The following is a 21,283-nucleotide window of genomic DNA, read 5'->3' as shown; positions in this document are numbered from 1 at the left end:
GTCTTGTTGATTTCGTCACAATGGGCCAACTGATCTGTTTTCATCCTCACCTAACATACCTCACTAGTGCCCCGCCAGTGTATACCGATAACGCAGCTGGAGTTACCTTTTATTTCACTCATAAAAAAAAACTTAAAACATAAGATATTTTAATTGACTACCTGAATTACAACTAGTACAAATAAAAAGCTTAATTTGAAAAAAAAAATATTTAATAGTACCTTACCTAGATAATAAAAAAAATATGAAGTACCTACTACATAAAAATAACATACAATTAGGTTAATCTACAATAGTTCATGATATGACACATTCATGAGTAAATGAGCTGTAAGCTGATAGATTATTTAAATATCGAAATATAATAGTCTACAAAGTTTATAAATAGACTATTTCAAGATAACCCAAAAGTAAGCCATTGACACTTAACTAAAATAGGTACGCTTTATCAAGGTCATCACGTACATTACCGCTAGATGCAACATTGTTCACAGTAACAGTCATTCAATAACTTCGGTTGTTGCCCTTGCAACGATCAGAAATGTATTTATAAATCCTCAATGTACCGCTATTAATCACCCCCAAGTGAGTGCAAGTTAGCTATCTACAATGCACATGGTGCATACCCTCACCACACGATATATTAATAAACCAATCCGCACACGAAGCGTCAATGATAACGTACACTGCTGCTCAGATAAGATTATTTACAAACTTCTTGTACAACAAAACGGAGATGTAACACGTGTCGCCAATAACCCCAATACGTGTTAAGAAAGCAGCGTAAGCGCGTAACGCCATAAAAATGACGTTCGTGAGTGGACGGCTGGCATCGACTTCGACCAATGCGGGCGCGTTTCACACAGTTCCACACGCGAACTCAATATCATAGCACACAGTTTGCGCTAACCAGTTGCGCGTTTCTCCGGCCGGTCTTCAAGACGTATTATAAATATTAATTCGTACATTTAACCGGCGAAATAAAGAGTTTCACAATCATTTCTGAAAGAATAAAACTTCTGTTTCGTGTGAACACGTGTTTTTGAGGTTATAGACTAACTAACGTTCAACATTCCATTATGTTGGTGCTACCGTGAAATGGGTCATGGTGTAACATAGTGTTGCATTACTGTAAGTATTTTCACTTTTGTTGCTATTATATTTTTACTATTGCACCGGTTAACTGCGCACGGGTTTTATTTAGAACTTTCATCAAATGTTATCCAACATAATCGCGCCGCCAAATGTAGCGTTAGCTACTGTTCATTTTTTAACTACTGTACTACATAGATGACATATTTAAGTAGACAGTGCATGCGCTTGCAAATCAATGAACTCCTAATACTTTTTTTTTTTAATGGATACTTTTTTTTTTATTAATTACGATGACGAGGCACGAATGCGAAATGATAGATAAAAATTAAAAGGCAGGTCAGTTAGCACATCGTGATGAATAGACCTAGAATTCAGCATGATAGTTTACGGACCACTTGAAGGTACCATCACCACATACCACCTGACAGGGTATAGTGCTAGCAGTAAGACTCGTAGTCCGCATTACTAATAATCCTTTCCTCCCCAATATTTCGTAGTTGGGTCTAACCAACCTTCACGTCTATCATGAAAACGTCTTCACCTCTAGGTGAAGAGATGAAAACGATTTTTTAATTAATATAATGTAATATGGAAAGATCAATATTACTTTGCTAATAGTTAAATTATAACTACATTTTTTTCTAGTAAATGTAAAGGATTCTGTAATAACATTATCTTATTTAAAATCGTGATTAGGTTATCGTTCTTTTTAATTTTTTTCTTTTTCTTTTAATCATCAATTAGATAGCTGATCTTTTATGTTTTTTTTTTTGCTTCCTTTTTCTTGCATTATTCTTAGCAACTGCGGTAGCGGCTGTATTTCGTTTTGAAGGGTGGGATATGGCAGTGAATTTACACAGTATAGAGGATTAACACCTTAGTCCTCAGAAATGGAACGGCATGGGGGGGGGGGGGTATCATGGGCGAAACGGTATACTCTGTCATGTCGATGGTACCGATCATATCTATAGACGACGGTTACCACTTACCGTCAGGTGGGCCGTCAGCTTGTTTGCCATTCTAAGTTACATAAAAAACGAAACAATAGAGAGTAAGCCATTACTTACTATTATTGCGAAAACTTACTTCGTTCCTTGCATTGGTGACAACATCATTGTATTCAGTTATATTAGAAAAGTTCCGTTCCATTATGTATGAAAATGCTTTTTTTACAAAGGTTTTACATAAAAACAATTATAATTTAGTGGGTACCGTTACTGACTAATGTTGTCATTAATGTACCTAAAATAATTATCATAGGGGAAAGGGATTGTTAGCGATGGAGACTGTGAATCCCATTGCTAGCAATATACCCAACCAGGTCGACCTCCTCGCGGACCTCTCCCTGGAAACTATCATGGTTAATTCCTGATGAATTCATCATGATGGGCTAACTGGCCTGTTTTTATTCTCATCTATCACTCTTCACTGGTGCTCCGCCAGCGTATCCCGTTAGCGCAGGCGGAGTTATCATTCCATTTTCACCCATAAAAAAAAAACAGTTATCAGAATGGAATTACTAGTTACTGTATACTACTAACAATAGACATCCAGTTGAACTCCTCACAGTTCTCCCTTGAAACCATCGTGGTTAATTCATGGCGAATTCGTCACGACGTAACAACTGAACTGACTTCATTCTTACCAACGTGTCATATCTCGTTGTGCCCTATCAGTGTATACCGATAGCGTAACCAAGGCAACCGTTCCATTTTCAAACCAAAAAAAAAATCAACGATGTAATTCAAATATAGTATCTTATAGCTGTGATCTATGCCCGTAATTATAAGTTAATGAATGTACTTTTATATTCTGTTACCTTGTAACTGTTACTTTTTGGCTGATGGCTTTCGCCAAAGTCACAATAAATGAAAAAAAAAAGTTAATGAATGTAAATGCTTCTCCATTTAAAATATTATAGATATTCAAAGAAGAAAATAGGCTTATTTATTAATATGATTTATCGGATCTTCATATAAAAATTATACTCGTATGTGTTAATCGAATTTTGTTTCCATCTTAAACGCAATTTAGCAGTTTTTTATTGTACAATATAAAAATATTGGCCAAATATTTGTTCACAAATATGATCTTGGCATCTTCAAACCACGACCGGTTCACTAATTGGGATCACAAAAAATACATGCAACAAAAAAGGGCAGCTACATCTTAAAGTTGGGACTTTAGCTGGTGCTCAAAATAAACTACTCAATCTTGATGTAAAATTACAATTCATTTTAATACAATGTCGTTGCGCAGTTATATACGTAACCATATATGAGTACATATATGGAGATCTGAGATATTAGTTGAATTCCGCTAGAGACTACAAGTTCATATTCTCGTGCATGTTGCTATTATGATTTATATTAAACTAGATAGAGCATGACTATTTCATATAGATCTTAAATGAAACAAGGTCTGCCAGATATATCTCTCACTATATTTTGTCTATGTCAAAAGCAAGTTTAAAAAAATTGCCTTTCTTAAAACGTTAAATCTGTCACTATAAAAGCTATTATATATAAAAGCTAGACTTTAAATAAATTTAATAGTACAGATATGAAATAATTTCATTGCATATTAATTGTAATAAACATACAAGTTTAAAAGATTTAGTTCAAACCTAATTATAAATTGTATTCCACATAAAAAAAAACGATTTTAATTGTGGCAAAAACAGTATTTTGATTTAAAACTAAACTACTAAACGGTTTTTTATAAAATTTCTATAAGACGAAGCTGTAAGCATATCCTTTCAGGCAAAAAAATCTTAATCGGTTTACAACTGACAGAGTTATGAAGTAACAAACATAAAGCGTAATAAAGGAGTGACTGTTGAGTTTCTTACTGGCTCTTCTCAGCAGATAATAACTTCCCGAACACTGCAGTAGATTTAAAAAAAAATTATGATTTAAGAGTGTTTGTAAACAAGTCTATTTGAATTTGAATTCAACCGAATTGAGTACCTCCTCCTTTTGGAAGTCTGTTAAAAACCCTAATCTAAGGTGTCAGTTCTCTAAATCTATTCCTAACATTAATATTCCAATCACATCAAAGTTCTTGTTGTAAGGTCCATTATGAATTAATTTTCTAATAGATTTAAAACTTAATTTTAGTTAAGTAATAGTCCATAAAATAGAAACTTCACGATATAATCAAATTAAAATTTTAGGTTAAGAGAAATTACGCCTCAGAATCGGTCCCATTCTTACACTGCAATGTCTTTGTAATACGTTACTAATAAAAAATCAAAGATTGGCTTCACTTAAGGTTCCAGTTTCGTTGCCCAGTTTTCATCAATTGTCACATAATCAAAGATTCACACTACCATTTTCGTTCCAATTATAGGGTATCTATTATAACCTTCAAATTTTAAGGCCAGACTATTCTAAAATCGTAATACGTAACTGTCTGATATTTAAGAATATTAGGTGGTATTTAATAGAGATTAATAAAAGAATCTGAAATCCGTTTCTTTTATGCTTTAATTTTTCTTTTTTTCATTTCAGTTTTAGCTACCTTACTCCTATTAAAAATGTTCCTCAATTCTGTCATTTAGACCGACAATTTGATAACAAACAAACATAAATTAAATTAATACAGGAGAGACCAAAAGATTTAAAAGATAAACTAACTAGTAGCAATTATTAATTTTTCATTTTTTGTAAAACAGATTACAATCATTGGCATTGGATTAACCTAACAGCATCCAAGTATTAATCAAATCTTTGATCTAAATTTATATTTACTGGCACTTTTACTAAGAGAGACAAATGTTACTGTGATACCAGACAATTCAATGGTCATTCCAAATTATATCAAGACTAGAACTCATTTCAAAGTCCCATATATGATTTCACTTCGTTTCATTCGTTTCAAGTGAATACGTTATACGTATTTGAAGCGAAAATCTAGTTTTTGATATAAGTCCAGACAATGATGTTATCAAATATAGTATCACCTTGCAGTGATATAATAAAATGCTATTAGAGATTTTGCAATTCTTAAAAATTTCAAAGTGACTGTTAGTTTTCAATGCAATTAGAGTGTTAACACACACTTTTAAACTCAACTTGGATCTGCATGTTCTAAGTTATGGCCCCAGATGCCTTTTACTTGATTTTTCACATTGTAATCTAGCTAGAAGACTATACAATTGATGTAATTGCAAAATAAAAATTTGCAATTATGGAGGTATTTCGTGGTATGTGGTAAGAAAGGTATTACGTTTGAATGTGGATAGTTATTAATGCAAAGGAAGACATAAAAAGAGATGGATGTACTATGGGAAAAATGACATAATCCGAAAGGAAGTGACTAGTGAGATGACTGTAAACAGAGATGAAGAGAAGAAGAAAACATATTACGCCAACCCTAAACAGACATGGGAAAAGAGCAGGAAGAAGGGGACTCGGTTTGGATCAGAATGTTCGGAGTTGTGCCCTCAGATGGTTGTTACTGTGTTTTTAATAAATATAATTTAAATATAAAATAAATTATATCAATTTAATATAATTGCAAAATACATATTTTGCAATTATTGAGGTATTTAGTACTAATAAGTACTTATAGTGCTTTGATGTTCTCAATAATATTATAAAAGGCTTGTGCACACAAGTTACGCCATCTGTGTTTAATTCCCTTAGAAAGTACAGAATGATGATTACTTTATTAAAATTATTACGTACATCTGTCAAGTTTATATTTACTTTTAACTTGTTTGCCAAAAAACAACCACTTTGTTTATCTTATATTGTATGTTTTTATAATATTATTTATACATTTAATAATGTCTGAAGTTTATTCTTTAACATTATTGATATACCAAAAGTGTGTGCAATAATCTTTGTTCTTTTGAAATATCTTATAATTTTGTCATTCGTATGTTCGTTTCATTAAATTCTTACCACAGACAAGTTAACTTATACTGATCCATTGTTCTTAACATACTGAATCGACTATAACTATTATAATTTGTAGCAAGGTTTACTTTTATACCAACTTCAAAATAGAAGAAGGTATACAAAAAAATAAATACATACGTATATTACAAATCTCCTCCTTTATTAAGTTATTTAAAAATATAAACCGAAAACCTAAAATTTGTATGGAATTTATGAAACTAATACAGGCGTAAACCCTATCAAATAAAAAAAAAATAATCCATGTAGGTATATTATATATAGCAAAAATGATCGCGATTAACGCGGTTTTAGAAATGTTTTTCGCACGAACACGTTATGGAATGAGCTCCCTGCCGAGGTTTTTCCAAGAGACTACAGCATGGGATTCTTCAAAAGGGGGTAAAGAGATTTCTTCAGGGTCGGCAATGCGCGCGTAATACCTCTGGTATTGCAAGCGTTCATAGGCTACGGTAACTGTTTACCATCAGGTGGGCCGTATGCTTGTTTACCACCTTAGTGGTATAAAAAAAATATTAATTTTAATTCCACATAAAAATTAAAGTCGAAGCGACAATCTGAAACCTTCCTTTTTGAAGTCGGTTGAAAAATTAAAAGCAACTGTTTCTATCTGAATTCAAATGAGCCGATCACGAGCTACGGCAATGCGCATGATAAATGAAGCAGTGTGAAGTCAAGGATATTATTACTGTTTAGAGCTGAGAGTCATACATTTTGAAATTAGCTTTATAACTACACGTCATCTATCTACTAATCATTTCATGTTCAAAACTGGGATGATACAGCAACGACAATTTAATGATTTGCTTATTTTCCTTTATTTTTCTATAATGTTTTTTTATATCTAGTTTCTTTTGTATATCTAGTATTGTCTTGTAAAAAAAAAATTAATATACATACAATGACGGTATATTATCTAGTGATTACAATCTAGTTGTTTGTATGTCTATTTTGGGACTTTTTCATAGTGGCTACTGGTTAATTTAGTAGTGTTTGTAGTATGAGTAGTATTTTAGGTGAAAACCATTCCATATTAGATGTTAATTGTCCACTGCTAAATATGGCCTCCCCCTATCGGGGGGGTTTCGCCATTAGCAGTACCGCGCTTTGCAATCGGGTTGGCAACTACAGTTAGACATTGGTGATGCTTTAAGAGGGACGCTTCTGCCCATTCCTCTACCGTTAAGTTCCTTTAGTCGCCTCTTACGACATCCATGGGAAAGAAGGGAAGGGGGGATTCTATGCCGGGACCACACGGACTACGGAATTTATGTAATCATTCTGTAAATATTTTATTATTTTGTTCAGCAAAAAGGCCAAACTTCATAAAATTAATTCAAATAGACTTGTTTACAAGCACTTTTAAGTGGGGAGAAAGGGATTGTTAGTAATGGAGACTGAGAATCCCATTGCTAGCAATATACCAAACCAGGTCGACCTCTTCGCGGTTCTCTCTGGAAAATATCATGGTTAATTCCTGATGAATTCATCATGATGGGCTAACTGACCTGTTTTCATTCTCATCTATCACACTTCACTAGTGCTCCGCAAGCGTATACCGTTAGCGCAGGCGGGGTTACCATACCATTTTCACCCATAAAAAAAATAAAAAAAAGCACTTTTAAGTCGTCATTTTTTAAATCTACTGCAAGGTTCGGAAAGTTGTTATCTGTTGAGAAGAGCCCGCAAGAGACTCAACAGTTACTAGTAATATAAAGATAGTATTAGAATGAACTCTATCAATCGTAAAGGGAATCATCAAAGTTGACACATAACTGGCAAAGGTTATCTTTTTTTTTATACTTTATGTACAACAGGTGTGTCGCGTAACATTGAAGTGTACAGTAAAATTAAAAAAAAAATTCAACAACGGTTGAGAAAATTGTGTCATACAGTCTTTAACCTATAAATAAGTATCTGAATTCGCTATCAGTTTGTCCAACATACGGAAAATCTTAAAAGGCAATGTGGTGTCTGGTGTTACGTTTATTTCAGAATATTAGGTTTGCCCAATGGTTGACTGGTAGAGAACACAGTCCGGTGTTAAGTCCGCCGAATGTACGTAGAATTTTACTGTGTATTAAACTTTAAATGAATAAATAAATATTTATAAATGTCTGACTCTTTACATTATGTAGAATAAAAAAAATACGTTTACGCGTACATACCAAATTTTCTCTTTATTTATTTCTATTTTTGAACACTTTCTTAATAATGTAAAAACTTTTTTTTTAATAGATGATAATGAAATGGTTACCCCGCCTACGCTATCGATATACACTGACGGGGCACCAGCGAGATATGATAAGTGAGGATGAAGCAGATCAGTTGGCCTATCATGACTAATTTAACAATAAATTACAATAGTTTCCAAGGGAAACCGCGTGGAGGTCGACCTCATAGAGGGTATATTGCTAGCATTGGGATTATTAATTATTAGAATCTACATAATTTCAAATCTATCAAGTTATCTCAGAGTACTGTTTTGAGGTGCTTTTTCTTTACGTTTGCATAGAAATGAATGGATATTTTATGAAATGTAATATATAAATAAATATATTTTTTAAATTTAGTAATCTATGTCAAATCTATACTTATAAATCATTTGCCCTAACTGACTATTAACGCACAACCAAAACTACTAAGTTTAGAAAGTTGAAATTTAAAACATAGGTTTATTTTATAACATACGAGCAAGTATCCGCTATAAAAAGATTTTTGAAAACTTCAACGTAAAGCAAAAACACAACACTATGCCGCGGGCAATAGCTATATAGTTTATATATATGTATATATATATACATATATTTAAAAAGTTATATGTTCGATACATATAACTTTTTATAAATTTAAAAATATCAAACTATCAACTACGCTTTCTTATTACGACCGGTTAATAAACAGGTGAAATTAAAACAGGTGAGATTTTCTCTGTCTTACAACGAAAAAGCAATTTGAAACACTGTCTGTCTGGGGGGAGGGATTGTTAGTAATAAGAACTAGCAGTCCCATTGCTAGCAATATACACTGTCAAGTCGACCTCTACGTGGTCCCCCCTGGAAACTATCATGCTGAATTCCAAGTGTATTTGTCACGATGGGTTAACCGACTCGCCTTTTTATTATCACCTGTCATCCCTCACTGATACCCCGCCTGCACTAACGGTATACTCGTACGCAAACGGGGTTACCATTCCATTATCATCCATTAAAAAAAAACACTGTCTGTCTAAACAGTGATTAAGAAAAATCTATGTTATTAAATATAATTTAGTCGGTGTAATAATGTTTATATAATTAATTTTTATTAGTCCTATTCTATGCCGTGTAGATCCCCCGGCATAGAATAGACCACCCCTTACTTTTCCGTGGATGTCGTAAGATGCGGCTGAGGAAGCTTATGATGGAGGGTGGATGATACGCAGTAACGTTCCATTTAAAAATATACTCCATAAGTCAAACTGAGATTGCCAGGGGGGAAAGGGATTGTTAGTAATGGAGACTGATAATCCCATTGCTAGCAATATACTCAACCAGGTCGACCTCCTCGCGGTTCCCCCTGGAAACTATCATGGTTAATTCCTGATGAATTCATCATGATGGGCTAACTGGCCTGTTTCTATTTTCATCTATCACCCTTCACTGGTGCTCCGCCAGCGTATTCCATTAGCGCAGACGGGGTTACCATACCATTTTTGCCCATAAAAAAAAAACTGAGATTGTCAAGCCGCCTGCTAAGCATGGCAACTATTGGCAAAACCCCCTTATGGAGGAGGCTATGTTCAACAGTGAACAGTTAACGTTTAATACAATAATGTACTAAAACCAATTAAATAGATTTTAAAGATATATCAAGATAAAACCTATACCAGATTTTAAGTTAGGCCGTCGGGAATACAACTGTGTAAACCGCATTCGATTTAGTACAGTAGTTTTTACGAGATGCCGCATCAAACATAGCAACAGACAAATAGACAAAATTTCTAATAATAATTACACATTTCAAGGTTCTAAAAAATATTGTTATATATATATATATATATATATATATATATATATATATATATATATATATATATATATATATATATATATATCCCTAAATAGCTTATTTTGCTCTTACTAAGACTCTCATAATCATTTCCCTTCAATTAAATTAATTTTCTATATACAGATATCTTCTAGTTATAATTTTATTATATTAATAAGATAAGATAATAAATACGAATGTTTGTAAGAATAGATGGATGGATTTTTGTAATACTGTCATGCAAAAACTACTGAACGGATTTCTATACCCACCCATATATTATATTTCATCCATAATACAAGCTCTACTTAGTTTAAAACTAGATGGCGTTATGTAATAAGTTTAACGGTTTTTATTTATTTATAACTAGCTGTATAATAATTACACATTTCAAGGTTATATCATGTGGTTTGTACACTCCCCACCAAGTGACCTTGACTGAGGTACACACCGCAGCATACCGAGGAACTGCGCATCACTAATTTCGAGTTACAACGTCATAATCTAGAATAACAGACAATTGTTGGGAGCCAAATTCAAAAGAATATATATATATATATATATATATATATATATATATATATATATATATATATATATATATATATATATATATATATATATCCCTAAATCCAACCTCCCACGGAATGTGCGTGATAAGGAACTAGAAGACACCACCATATATTTTTTTTTTTATTTGGAATACAAGTATTTTACTGAAAACGGTAAAAACTCAGACATATATAAATTTATGTGATTGTTAATATTGTAGAACCTAATTTAGAGAAATACAATAATGAGATTTTGGATAAAACCGCGTTAATATAATTACATGGTTTCATTGACTTTATATGTGCATTAAATAAATAATCTTGGCAAGAACCCTTCGTACATGCACATTAAGTATAACTTCATAAAAAAATTACTGTCTCGAAAAATTTAACATGACTTTGAGTTCATGACAGCAACAAACAACAGAATGAACTCACAAAAAATATAATTACATTCAAATCAATAAATAACCTTCTCCCTTTGTACCAACTAGATTCTATTTTTACGTTTTCGATGAGTCTTTTTTTTTTCAACCTTTTTTATGTTGCTTGAACACATGAAGGATAAAAAATCGGTCAACGTTTTGTTTAGTTGATGAGGAAATTTTTTTTTGTTTTTTTTTTTTAATTAAGTACGTATAGAATAATTTATGGTTCATTGTTCATCCAATGACCTTGCATTGACATTTAGTATTAATGTCAATTTATATGGAATTTTTTTTTATATTTTATAGCTAGTACAAGGTTGTTATAGATATTTTTAATTTAATACTTAATTATAAAATTATCATTATCATATCAGTCTTTAACTGGGGTGGGATATGGCAGTGAATTTACTGGGTACAGAGGAATAACACCTGAGTCCTCAAGAATGGCAACGCATGGGGGGTATCATGGGCGAAACAGTATACTCTGTTATGTCCATGGTACTTACTGCTCATGTCTATAGACGACGGTTACCACTTTCGATCAGATGGGCTGTCAGCTTGATTGCTATTTCTATATTTTGCATAAAAAAAAATGTAACTTTGTTTTAGGAAACAAAAAAACAGAATTTTCCTTCTGTTTTACTGTTGCACCTATTGTGTGTTGCTTAAATAGTCGCCTCCCACGATCTGCATAAATAATGTCCAACATGCTAATATCTCACATGTCTAAGAGGAATAACTGACACCACAGGTGGAATAGCGATGTCTTGTAGCAAGCCAAATAAGGCCGTCATTGCAGTCACCTTCGGCACAGATATTGTAATCCTTCGTACTAACTGTACATACTCACAGATGCAGTATAATTAATACCTAATTATGTATAAAACGTGGGTAAATGAAATAATCAATAAATTCATTTGTTTGCGCTTTATAAATAATTATTTAACAATATTTAATATTTTTATACATACTAATAATAATATATTATGAATACGCATGTCGTGGCGGCCTTTAATTGAGGCAGCATTTTATAATGTAACCATATTATCATATATTTTAAGTAGATATAAATGTATGCTTTGTTGGTTGTCCTTAAATAAATAAATAAATAAATTTAATTTCAATAACACGAGACATACCTAATAATATTTCTTGGAATGCATTACTGTATATGTGATGCATGATTTATCATTTGAGTATTAAAGTAACAAATCCTGTCTGTTCTTTCTGCAAATATAGAATTAGACGATTCTGTGAAAACTAAGTGCCCTTGGACTTGATATTACAAAATCTATTTAGTGATACACTTTCAAACACTACCTATTGTGGGTGAGAAAGGACTTTAGTATCGAAAGATGGTATCTTGTGAAGGTAGTATAATTATTAAAAATATACTGTATTTAAACAACTAATTTTATTATTTTTAAAAACTAAAAAAACAAACTAAGAAACAACTACAACATGTTGACAAAAAAATTATTAACATAAAAAAATTAAAAGAAATAACCAAAAAGGTACATCTTGCATACATATGATACCATTTTTATCATGTTTTTCTAATGTTATTTCAACATACATACATAAATTTTGTATAGGAAGTCCGAATCAAAATTTACGCGAAGTCAATTTATTTCTATCGAGCCTAATTTAAGAACAAAGATGGCAATGATATGTACCTTGGGAATAAAAAAAATAACTTATTTACTTTAAAAATATCTTTGATTCTTTGCAATATTATAAATATGAAAGAAACATTACGGCTCAACCAATTATCATGAAATTCGACATACACATAGTACAAGTTTTTTGGATAAAAAACGACATTAGACTAATTTTTATACCGATCAATAAATATGCCCCTAGTATGTACCTATAGACACAGCTTGTTATTGTTGAAATATTAGCAAATCAATTAAATGAGTAATAAGTTCATTCGAAAAAAGAACACCTGATATGATAAGCATTACTGGAAATTTTAAATTCCGTAGACAAATTAAATGTATGTCTATACCTATTTAACTGAACTAATAAAGAAAAAAACAACAGATTTTTTGTTTGTAATGAATAAAATCAATAAATAAAAAAAAATTGCACCTAGAATAAGCTGGTTTATTAGCGAATAACATAGCCCATGCTTAGATTAAATAAAACAAGAAAAATTTTATTAGCTAATTTGATGTTTGGCTGACTAGAAGTTTGACGCAATTTTTTTTTTTAATTCAGAACAAAACGCACCTTTCCCTCAGTGTTGCAAGTAATTGGGTTAAAAAATTCCCTGACCAATTCGTTTTTTTTTTTATTTAAATCGGAAACTGTTTTTTCTGATAAATATATATTTGTACGTATTGCTTATAAATTAATGTACATGTAATAATTACAAACTAATGTATTATTTAAAATGGCGATCATTTTCAACAATTCAAAAACGAAAATATATTTTATGTCTCTACTTGGATATAAATAAAGTATTAAGTAAAGATAAGTATCATAATCATTACATATCATTATGCACTGTTTATTTCGTTTTTTTAAATATATACGAAGAATATCTAATATATAAAATTCTCGTGTCACGGTGTTTGTTACCAAACTCCTTCGAAACGGCTTTACCGATTTTTATGAAATTTTGTGGGCGTATTGGGTAGGTCTGAGAATCGTCCAACATCTATTTTTCATACCCCTCAATGATAAGGTACATTCCCCTTTATATTTTTGTGACAAATTTTTGTGTTTTTATTTTATATATAAGCATTGAAAAATACATACAAATTCAAATTTGCACGCTTTTACGATAAATATATATATATATATATATATATATATATATATATATATATATATATATATATATATATATATATATATAAATAACAAATATACGTACACATATATAAGATATACTATATTATACACGAATATGACAATAACAGATAGTCCTTACTGCGCGGATAAAGTATAAAAGCATAAACTTTTTTTTTAATATAGTGAGTTTGTTATCTCGTCGTGCTTTAACGGCACATACAGCCTTCACAAAGACATACACATACTAAATGGCATAGAGAATAACATATGCTGGACTCCCCAATGGAGAGGGGGAAAGGGATTGTTAGTAATGGAGACTGAGAATCCCATTACTAGCAATATACCCAACCAAGTCGACCTCCTCGTGGTTCCCCCTGGAAACTATCATGATTAATTCCAGATGAATTCATCATGATGGGCTAACTGGCTTGATTTCATCCTCATCGATCACCATTCTCTGGTGCCCTGCCAGCGTATCCCGTTAGCGCAGGCGAGGTTACCATTCCATTTTCATCCAATAAAAAAAAACTCCCCAATGGAGAAACATTGGTAGGGGCAAATGGAACTGGCAATTTTTATCCCGCTTATTTTATATTCAATCACGTGAACAAAATCGTTGTCAAATACTAGTAATATAATACTTATCTGATTAATGAATGAGTAATGTACAGTTATTAAATAATAAAACAGCCATTAAAAGGTTAGAGGTGTATTAAGGAATTAGCTGACTTTAATCCCACGTAATGGACAATTGACCAATTAATTAATTCAGGTAACAAGATTAAATTCAGTTCAGTGCGCGCCATGAGCCAAAAGTATGAAATATTAAACACACCTAGTATTCTACACCCACTTCGACTGAAGCCCAGTACTAGTTTAATAATTTAGTAGATTGGCGAGTGATTAAGTAGATAAACGTATTACAACGTAACAATTTTAATTGAGAAAATTTTCAATAATAGTAAGTTAACATCTGAGCCCTCAAGAATGGCAACGCATGGGGGGTATCATGGGAGAAACAGTATACTCTGTTATGTCCATGGTACTGCTCGTGTCTATAGGCGACGGTTACCACTTTCCATCAGGTGGGCCGTCAGATTTTTTGCCATTCAAAGTTGAACAAAAAAACGCTTTATTTATCCTACCTGTTTCTTTTTTTAATCACGATATCATACCATATCGGCCGTAAAATATCCACTGTTAAACATAGGCCTCTCTTTATTAGGCAGGGGTTTTCCCAGTAGTTGCCATTCTTGGCAGGTTGACAACCGCAGTTAGATCTTAGAGATGTTTTAAGAGGAACGCTGCTGCCTATCCCTCGACTATTAAGTTACCTTAGTCGTCTCTTACGACATCTACGAGAAAAGAAGAAGGGCCTATTCTATGCCGGAATTACACAGCAATTTTTTATTATATTAAAATATATTTACAACGTCGTAACTCCTCATATAAAGTGCTAGTGCATGTGCACTAATCATTTTCAGGGAACACTGATGTACTCAACACCTGGCTTCTCACTTAGTTTTATGTTCATACTGTAAACTTAAGTGTAATAACATAAATACGTCAACTTATTTTGAGGTTTCATAAACGTAAATGATGATTTTTTAAATGTCATATGCTTAGAAAATAATTGAACAAGAAAATGGAAAGTTGTAACATCTGGTAGTAATAGTGGTGGTCAATCTTCGAGTGTTGGCAGTCACACGCATACTAATGGTAGCGGAATTAAACAAAATAATAACAATATAATTTGAAATGATTCTAAAATGTTTTAAAATAGTTTTAAATAAATATTTCCTCATAAAAAGTTATTATACACTGCGGGAATTTTTCAATGCGAACATTTTTTTTTATACAACTTAGAATGGCAAACAAGTTGATAATTCATATAAATACCTTGCATTTCAACCTTAAATGCTAACGTACATTATTAGTTGGTTAGAGTGTAATGTATTTGAATAGATGCATAGATCTTGCTATAAACTGCCATGAAGAACCATCCTGAAACACCCGCATCCACTAACTCCCTACAATAATATCTAAGATCATCGCTCTATTTAGTGGGGATTTGGTCTGCACTGCGTTTGCCTGGACACGGTCGCCAATTAAAAACCTTTTTTCCTATTATTATTTCATATTATTTATTACATTAAACACCGTTTACAAATCATGTATGATATTCCACTTAATATATGTATATCATTACTATGTACTTTCAAACAAAAATAGCTTTAGGCTTATATATAGCATATTAATCACATTTTTAACCGACTTCAAAAAAGGACAAGCTTCTCAATTCGTTTGTATTTTTTTTAATTTAACTTCATCAGTTATAAATAAATTTAAAAAAAATCTTTTTTTTTCTAAAAGTACTTTCAGATTGGTTTTATAAAAAAAAAAATATCAAAATTGGTTCAAGAGTTTAGTTTTTAAATTAAAATAACTTGTTTTGATACTGAAATGAATTCGTTTTTTTTTTATGAACACATTCCTAAATTATCTTATCAAAAAATATTATATCTAATAATATTATTCACGCGTCAAATTGAAATAACTTGTTTACACTCGAATATGGCATATTATATTATCCCCGACTTTATTAATTTATTGATTGACAGGTATATAGGCATAAAATAAATGTTTACATTTTTGTACCACGTGAATTAAGTATGTTCACCTAGGTACCTAATAAGAGCATGAAGTTTCATATTAAATTAGCTACACAGTATAGTATGCAATTAATGAATATACAAAACGAACTTATTTATCATAAAAAATATCGCATCATTTTTGATAAATAAAATGGTAGGTTTTAAAGATTTTTGGTTTTTTATAGTAGTTATTTTTTTTGTTTTTGAAAGTATCAAATGTCACCAGGTTATGGAATGAACTCTAACTGTCGAGATTTTTACTAAAGATTACAGCGTAAAGTTCTTCAAAAAAGGTTTATTTAAGGTAGGTAACGCGCGCGTAATGCTGATGGTATTGCAGGCATTCATAGGCTACGGTAACTGCTTACCATCAAGTAGGCAGCTTGTTTGCCACCTCAGTAGTATAAAAAAAATTACGTTTATAATATTGTATTTATTATGTAGAATCTTAAATACGCATTTTTATCTTTTTTATAATACTTAGAACGGCAAACAAACTCATTGGCCCATGTGAGGGTAAGAGTAATAATAATAAAATAATAACAGTAATAATTTATATCTGTCCATTAATAAGTATACAATAAAAATGTTGAACATTTTTTATTTAAAAGACAAACTTATACTAAGTAAAAAACATTCATACTGTGCCATAAAATTAAAAGAGAATAAAATAAAAATTTGCATCACGTTGAGAAAATTTATCTAACAACGACTTATGTATTGATCAGAAAAAAAAATATCCAAATATCCTCCTGTATCTGCCAAAGAAGAAAAAATAATCCCTGGATCCACATTTAAATCAGAGTTCTAGGTCCAAACGTATTTACATTTAAGAGTCGTAAAATATATGAAACAGAAATTTAATTTACATATATATGTATATGCGACTTGCAGTGTAATAATTTAAGATTGTATTAAAAAAAAAAAACTACTTCTGTTATGGTAAAACCAGTTATTTTAATTAAAAACGAAACTACTGATTCGAATTTGACAAAATTTCAATGGGGCCAATCTGTAAGTATATCCTTTGTGATTATTGTAAACGAAATTATGAGGTAACAAACATAAAAAAAACAACCGAATTGAGAAGTTTTGCTTTTTTTTTTACAACTTAGAATGGCAAACAAGCTGACGACCCACCTGATGGAAAGTGGTAACCGTCGCCTGTAGACATGAGCAGTACCATGGACATAACAGAGTATACTATTTCGCCCATGATACCCCCCATGCGTTACCATTCCTGAGGTCTCAGGTGTTATTCCTCTGTACCCTGTAAATTCACGCCATATCCCACCCTTCAAACCGAAACACAGCCATGCAAATACAACTGCTTCACGGTTGAAACACGAATGGGACAGAGGTGTGCAAGCAAACGACTTTTGTACAAAGTCTCCCTCTGGTAAACTTTTCGAAGTCGATTGACAAACAAGCTGACGGCCCACCTGATAGAAAATAGAAACCGTTGCCAACAAACATCAACAGGTAAATGATCAAATTTCGCCAACTTATCGCGGTAAATACTAAGAAATATCAACAGCAATACTTATATAATCGTGCTTTGTTTGTCTAACAATATAATACAGTTGTAAAATACAAAATAATGTCGCTCTGAGAGTACTGGACGCGTGAGCAGAATGTATAAAACTTCATACAACACCCATAGCGCATTGTTCGTAAATGAACTTTTATGAGATAGTGGTCAGGGAGCATTATTTATTACAGTTTTACAACTTGTACAATAAGATTATTTCTGTATAAAAGGTGTATTGTATTACAACAAAAGAAAATAGGTAAGCTGTACCCATGAAATTGTGTTATTGCCGTATCATTTATATCTATCTATATAACACACGACTATTGTGTCTATCCTTTTATCTACAGTGTCTATTATAATAATATTTGGATCATCAATTTAAAGATCATTATCTATCGAGTAGTCATTCGCGTACAATACTAAATCATATTTAATTATGTCCGTTCTATTCATGCGGTGTCCATGAAAATAGGCTTATAATAGTTTTGTTTATACTCGTATTTATAGCCTTTTCTATTATTTTTTTTTAATGCAATGAAATAAAAATAAGATGTTCGTAATTACAACTTAGCACTGAAACTTGTTTTTTTAATGTTTTTTTTTATACAACTTAGAATGGCAAACAAGCTGACAGCCCACCTGATGGAAAGTGGTAACCATCGCCTATAGACATTTCGCTTCTTAAATGCGAAAGTTTACTGTATTTATTATTTATAATTAGCAATAAAGTATAAATAAAATAAAATCATTAAAATTTATATAGATATTTATTTTTTTATTATTGGTTGTTTTAAATAAAATTTGGTACATAGAGAAACTATATATGATATAAATATACAACATACAAATACGGTTCTAACATCATCTCCATGCCCTCTCTATCTTAACGTATAATATGTACCTAAATCTCTTGATTTTTTTTATACTACTTAGAATGGCAAATAAGCTGACGGCCCACCTGGTGGAAAGTGGTAACCGTCGCCTATAGACATGAGCAGTACCGTGGACATAACAGAGTATACTGTTTCGCCCATGATACCCCCCATGCGTTGCCATTCCTGACGACTCAGGTGATATTCCTCTGTACCCAGTAAATTCACGCCATATCCCACCCTTCAAACCGAAACACAGCCATGCAAACACACTGCTTCACGGTTGAAACACGAATGGGACAGAGGTACCCAAGCAATCGACTTTTGTACAAAGTCTCCCTCTGGTGAAATTAATTCATTTACTTTTATATAATGCATCCCTTACCTACAAACTTTGTATGATACTGAGTTGGAAGCCATGTCACTTGCCATACAAGACCCATTCCAAATTTATCAATAACAACCGTATAGTGTATATTAACTTACTGTATACATAGACATATACCGCGAGCGAACACGTTATCGAAAGATGTTTTGATATCGGAATTACTAAACAAAACTCCGGGACACAAAATATTGTGGAAAGTATATCGCAGCCAATCTACTTCCTTGCATCATCAAATCCTTAAATCAACTATTGACTGTCCACAGCTGAACATAGGTCTTTCCTAGAAAGGGAATTTTGCCAGTTGTTACCACGCTTGGCAAGCAGGTTAGCAACCACAGTTAGGCTTTGGTGATATTTTACGAGGAACACTGCTACCTATCCCTCAACTATTAAGTTATTATGCAATGCATGAAGACAGGTTGGCAATCACAATTAGGCCTTTGGGGATGTTTTGAGAAGGACGCTGCTTCCTCTCCCTAGAGCATTCACTTCCCTTAATCGCCTCTTACAAGGGAAAAGAAAGGGTTTTTTTAATGGGTGATAATGGAAATGTAACTTTGATTGGATGAAGCAGGTCAGTTGGCCCATCGTGGCGAATTCATCAAAAATTGTTCACGATGGTTTCCAGGAGAAACCACATGGAGGTCGACCTAATAGGGCATATTGCTAGCAATGGGGCTGTCAAACTCCATTGCTAACAATCCCTTTTCCCCAGAAAAGAAGGGTTGGCTTATTTATTCTATACCGGGACACGACTTGTGTGCCAATTAGAAAAGTGATATATCACAGAGAAATTAATCGACACTGTAATGGATCTCGAGGTAGAATCAACCTAGTCTGGCCAGATATCGTCTTAGTCCCCCTCCCCTCACCCTGACCACAAAAAAACAAGGTCACCGTGCTGAAACTAACTGAGATGCCCTTAGGAAAGTTTTTTACGATGCTTAGCAACGTAAACAAAAGTTACCTCGAATTTGAAGTGATTCTTTACTGATCCTATTGATACAACGGCCCTCTTGTCCCTCGGCGCCCCCGGATACCACCCGATCCCATCCCCCTTCCCTTCAGGTCAGTACTGTCTCGTAGGTCAGGACCCGCGAGTACTGCATCTGATACTGCAAGTATTCATGAGTCGCGGTGACCGCTTACCTGAGAATTCCCATCCCTGTATAACTTATTCAGTTTCGAAATTCTGTCAATGTCAGTTCGAGTTAATATTTGATTTTTAATGCAGGCAACATTTTGTTGACCTGGCAATAATGCTTAAACCGTGAAGGGGAGCCAAAATGGAACAATAAAAAGATATATCAATTTTGAGTTTGATAAATAATAATATAAAAACTATATCTATCTATACTTATAATAAATCTGTAGAGAGGTCAATTCTGTACATGAAATATATTTCCAAAATAACTATCAGGGGATGATTAGTGATCGATACTGATGCCAAAAATGCAATCAGTAAAATTTTTGTCTGTCTGTCTGTCTGTTTGTATATTCGTTACAGAAACAAAAACTACTCGACGGATTTTAACGAAACTTGGTACAATTATTCTTTATACTCCTGGGCAGGTAATAGCATACTTTTCATTACGCTACGATCAATAGGAGCAGTGCCATGAAATGTTACGTTGGGAAAACGGGAGAAGTTACTCCATTTTTAAGCTTCCGTCACGTGTGCAGCCTTAATGGCCACTTTTTAAAATGTAAAAATGTCCATCCGTGCGACGCCGGGACGGGCCGCTAGTATAATATAAAAAATAACTAATAACAAAAAAAAAAGTTTATGTGGCCTGTACTCCACATTAATTTTAATTTCTATAATTATTAGAAATTAGTATGTATAAAAAATTGTTGATGATAAATGATGATGATGTAGATCCCTAAGCACAAGGGCAATTTATTTTCTAACCTGCTACTAACTTACTGTTTAACCAATATTATTAAGTACCACAGGAAGAGAATACGGATCATGACGATTATCAAAAAATATTGTGCAACTATT

General features: G+C 32.5%; 2 protein-coding genes across 3 annotated transcripts in view; both read left to right on the top strand.

Moving 5' to 3' along the window:
- The window catches only part of LOC113513327 (60S ribosomal protein L36), a 171,770-nt gene that overhangs the window by 40,739 nt on the left and 109,748 nt on the right, over nt 1-21,283 (top strand). The gene's annotated exons all lie outside the window — the stretch shown is intronic.
- LOC113509217 (solute carrier family 22 member 1-like) overlaps nt 825-21,283 on the top strand; it is a 46,407-nt gene continuing 25,948 nt past the window's right edge. The window contains exon 1 of one of the 2 annotated variants that reach the window (XM_052902490.1): nt 825-1,131. The gene's annotated coding sequence lies outside the window, so the exon portion shown is untranslated. The remainder of the gene's footprint in view (nt 1,132-21,283) is intronic. The other variant, XM_052902489.1, reaches the window with a different exon arrangement.

The sequence above is a fragment of the Galleria mellonella genome, unplaced genomic scaffold, assembly GCF_026898425.1.
Source record: "Galleria mellonella isolate WM207_F2 unplaced genomic scaffold, CSIRO_AGI_GalMel_v1 utg905, whole genome shotgun sequence".
NCBI classification, from domain to species: domain Eukaryota; kingdom Metazoa; phylum Arthropoda; class Insecta; order Lepidoptera; family Pyralidae; genus Galleria; species Galleria mellonella.
The sequence above is the reverse complement of the archived record's forward strand: the minus strand, read 5'-3'. Positions and strand labels throughout refer to the sequence as shown.